The sequence below is a fragment of the Bos taurus genome, chromosome 2, assembly GCF_002263795.3.
Source record: "Bos taurus isolate L1 Dominette 01449 registration number 42190680 breed Hereford chromosome 2, ARS-UCD2.0, whole genome shotgun sequence".
NCBI classification, from domain to species: Eukaryota; Metazoa; Chordata; class Mammalia; order Artiodactyla; family Bovidae; genus Bos; species Bos taurus.
Window position 1 is genome coordinate 108,272,929 of NC_037329.1, and position 4,833 is coordinate 108,277,761.

The 4,833-nt window shown below is 38.3% G+C and overlaps 1 pseudogene; it reads left to right on the forward strand.

Moving 5' to 3' along the window:
* Positions 1-2,308: 2,308 nt before the first annotated feature.
* Positions 2,309-2,965, forward strand: LOC784399 (large ribosomal subunit protein uL1-like; annotated as a pseudogene).
* The last annotated feature ends 1,868 nt before the right edge of the window (positions 2,966-4,833 follow it).

Genomic DNA, 4,833 nt, shown 5'->3' on the forward strand with positions numbered 1-4,833 from the left:
AAGACTGATGAATTCAGTCTTCAACTCTTTTTGACACCTCAAGAGTGTTTTAATAGTTGCAATAAACATAGGCATGCTACAGAAGAAGAATTTGTTGACTGAGTAAATATTAATTAACCTGGAGTCAGGAGACCTGGATCTAGAGTGACTGTGTGTCTGAGTTTGCCATAAAGAACCTTGGTGAATACCTCTTGTTTTGGTATTATTGTGGCTGGTGGCTCCTTCCACTGTCAAAAGTGTCCTACTTCAAATTCTTCTATAACTTGCTAGATGGACAAGCAAAATGTCGACTTAGACATTATTGATATCTGATTGCAAGACTCTAAGACTTAAATCAAACTGTCTAAGTGGTATTTCTCAACCTCAAACACCCTATTTAAGATCAAATAAGAAACTAATAGATGAAAATATACCCTTTTCATGACAGCCCTACACATACAAGCTAAATTTACAAAATTTCTAGAAGAAAGAAGAAAATATCTTTAAGATCTTGTATAAACAAAGATTTTTTAAATGAGACTTCATAAAAATTAAAAACTTTCTGCTCTTCAAAGACAAAAAACTGAAAAGCCACAGACAGGGAGAAAATATTCACAATATATCTAACTAAGAAAGGACTCTTATTTGAAATATATAAAACTAATGAAACAAAGACAAATCATCATTTTTTTTAAAAAGTGAGTAAAAACTTGAACAAATACTCAAAAAATATATTAGAATGGCAATTATGTACATGAAAAGATGCTTAACATCAAAGAAATGCAAATTAAAACCACAAGATATTTTAAGCCAATCATTAAAGTTGTTAAAATTTAAAACTGACAGCACTAAATGCTAGTGAATGACTGAAAGTTTCATAGCTAGTGGGAATACAAAAGGGTAAGTTGGTTGACAGTATATTGTAAAGTTAGACATGCACTTACACTCTAACCTATCTATTCTCCTCAAAGTATTTACCCAGGAGAAAAGAAAACAGATGACCACAAAGGGACTTGAACAGAAATATTGATAGCAGGTTTATTCGTAGTAGCTTCAAACTGGAAATAGCTCCTTAGATTGTCGACATATGAATTGACAAATTGTGACCTGTTTATAATGGAAACCTATGCAACAATGAAAAAAAAAATAACTTCAGTTACATCTAACAACATGAGTGAATCTCATAGATAATATGTTGTGAGGAAGAATTTGGGCACAAAAGAGTATGTGCTAGGTGATTCCATTCACATAAAGCTCTAGCATAGGTGAAAGGGATCAATGGTGATAGAAATCCAATCAGTGGTTATCAGAGTGTCTCTGTGTGTGTGAAAGGAGGAATGCTGAGTGGAAAGTGGACTGGAGGAACTTTCTGGATGAAGGAAATGCTAATTCTCTTTATCTAATTGATATATACATGAGTGTTTACACATATTAAAATCATCACTGAATGAACACGAGGTGTGTCCATGTCCTTTGTGCAAATTATACTCAATATAATACTGTAAAATAAGTCACACTACGTCTCAGTTTATCAAGTGCATTCTCACACAATAATGTTTTCCAAATATTTCTAAGCATCACAATTCTTTCTTTAGACAAAATGCTACATGGAATTTCAATATATAAAACAGCAAAAGCCGAATTTCTGGAGTTGAGATGAGGAGGGGTTCTGATCAATGGAAAGTATTAATAACTACAGGTGAGAAACCACCACACATTAGCATGCAGGTGACCTTTCTGGTCATTTTAGTAACTCAGGCAACCTGGCGGGTGCTGTCTTTTGCTCTTCTGATGGTTGATTTTTGTGGATTCTTAGTAGTGGATGGAGGAAAAGGCAATGGCACCCCACTCCAGTACTCTTGCCTGGAAAATCCCATGGGCGGAGGAGCCTGGAAGGCTGCAGTCCATGGGATCACTGAGAGTCAGACATGACTGAGCAACTTCACTTTCACTTTTCTCTTTCATGCATTGGAGAAGGAAATGGCAAGCCACTCCAGTGTTCTTGCCTGGAGAATCCCAGGGACAGCAGAGCCTGGTGGGCTGCCGCCTATGGGGTCGCACAGAGTCAGACATGACTGAAGCGACTTAGCAGCAGCAGCAGCAGCAGCAGTAGTGGATGGAAATAGAGAGCTGATCAAGATTATCCTGCATTTCTTTTCACTGTCAGGTTTTAGGGAATCATCTACATGAAATTTTGTTTTCATTTTGATATGGCCATCACTGTCACTGTTGCTTAAAAAAATCCCTTTTTCCCCAGAAGGGAAAGATGAGGGCCACATCAAAAACTTAGATGTTTTCGGCTTTTCCAGTTATCACAGCGTGAGGAACCATGAGGAGCAAAGTCTCCTGCAACACACACTATGAAGCGGTGGGGGAAGTCCTGCCTGGCAACCAGCATAAGTACCTGCAGTGTCTGGAGATGGTGGTGCTTCAGGTCAGCCTGTAGGCCTATGACTCTCAGAAGGACAAAAATTTCTTGGGCACCGTCAGGCTTAAGTCCACTCCCCGCCCCAAATTCTCCATGTGTGTCCTGTGGGACCAGCAGCACTGTGAAGAAGCCAAGGCTGTGGATATCCCCCACATGGCACTGAGGAAACTCAACAAGAACAAGGAACTGGTCAAGAAGCTGCCCAAGAAGTATGATGCCTTTTTGGCTTCCGAGTCTCTGATCAAGCAGATCCCATGAATCCTGGGCCCAGGCCTGAACAAGCCTGGCAAGTTCCCTTCCTTGCCAACCCACAATGAGAACACGGTGGCCAAAGTTGATGAGGTGAAGTCCACTGTCAAGTTCCAGATGAAGAAGGTGCTGTGTCTGGCAGTGACTGTTGGCCACCTGACGACGACAGATGATGAGGTTGTGTACAACATCGTCTTAGCTCTCAGCTTCCTGGTGTCCTTGCTCAAGAAAAATTGGCAGAATGTCAGGGCCTTGTGCCTTAGAGCACCTGTACTAAAGCACAGCTTAATAAACCATACTTCACTATAAAAAAAAAAAAAGAAAAACTTGGATGTTTTTGGATCAGTTGATGCTGAGGTTTTCATTCTCAACAATGTCCTACTCACACATTTTTGGGTTTCCCATCCTATAGCAGCTGGTTTGATTCATTTATTTATTTTAAAGTTCAATTTGTGATACAGTTAGAAGAGACTGTCAGCAAGGGAGAGTCAAACGGAAAGTTTATTTATTTTTCTCCAAAGGGTAAATGGTGGACAAGTAGGGGACTGCTGGCATGGGGCTTATTGGATTTATTTGGTTTATTTTTTCCTAAAATCCTTCCCTCTAAGAGGACAAAGTTCTTCTTTTCTCTTTAAGTGCAAAGCCCAAAGTGAGAAAAATTTGAAATCTGATTTAAATTTTTTTGATGTGGAACAGACTAAAGAAAACACTGAGGCTGACTGAATTTTCTTTAATTTAAATAGAAGAGAGATTGGAATTCCCACGAGAGGATTGATTGTTGAAATTCATATTTATTTTTTTTAAATCTGTCATTGGGGATATGCTGATTTTGAAGGATAAAACAGAGAGTTAGGAGCTCCAGAAATATGTGTGAGACTGGGCCATGAAAGGATGAGAAAGAGCTGAAGCCAGTGATAGCCAATAGCCCCACCAACACAGTGAGACTGGCTCTTGAAGCCACCTGCAAATCCCCTGTCTCAACTGATGTGCTGTTAGGCTTTATATTTCCTCCATTAGAAATATTTCATGATTTGAGTATGAATTATATAAAAACAAAAAAGAAACAATAAGACCCCCAAACCAAAAACCAATTAAGGAAAATTCTTGCGGTCGAAAATGCTTAGCAAACTGGAATAAACAAAGGACACTGATGTCTTTATTGTAGGATTTCCCTGGACCTATAATATTCTCATGTGCATTTTGAATCTCCAAGAAGAGCTATAGGATTAGCCATGTAAGAAGTCTTAACTTCAAATGAGAGGAAAATTTTACCCATTTACCTCCCATCTAAGGCTGACCTGAAAATTAAAAAAAAAAAATTCTTTGATGAAAGCATTGAAAAATTACTGTTAAAATGCAAATCATAACAGGGACATGATAATATCTGAAAGCATTATTAACCAACTTAACTCCTCAGTTTAGTTTATCAAATTAACTGCAAGTGCCTTGTAAAACTCTCGTGGGAAGGAGATTGGACTGAATTAAAGCATGACAGGGGACAGAGAATATCGATAATCTAACCAGAAGGCGAGGAAGACATAGTAGATTGACCAAAGTGACAACGTTTCTGAATTTTAAGTAATTATCAGCTTCAATCTCTGTAGCGTACATCAGTCAAGAACCATATAAGAGAAAAGAGACGTTCAATTTATTTAAACACAAGAATCATACACATCAGATCCTAGCATTTCTATATTAATTTAAAACATAAAACAAATAAGTGATTGCCAGCAACAAACGGAATGTTTAAAGTTTTCTCTGGACGAAAATTTGTTTTTTGTTGTATGAAGAACTGACATTGAAACTCAAGGTTTAGCTGGTTTATGTTGACACTACCAGTGGCGCCAAACCTATTTCCTTTCATTTCCTTTTCTTTTTTTTTTTTAATTTTTTGTTTTTTGGCTACATCATGAGGCATGTGGGATCTTAGTCTCATGCCTCTTGAAGTGGAAGCGTGGAGTCCTAACCACTGGACTATCAGGGAATTCTCTCCTTTCCTTTCTTTATGCTCATTTAAGTGAGATTTCCCTGTCTCTCCTCCAAGTGAATCTACCTGATTGGGTTCTGGCAAGTGCAATGTGGGCAGAAGTGATAAACTCTGCCTGTAGTCTTGGTGTACACAGAAAGTCTTGCATGATCCTCATTTTCTGAACCCTCCTATCTGCTAGGTATGTGCT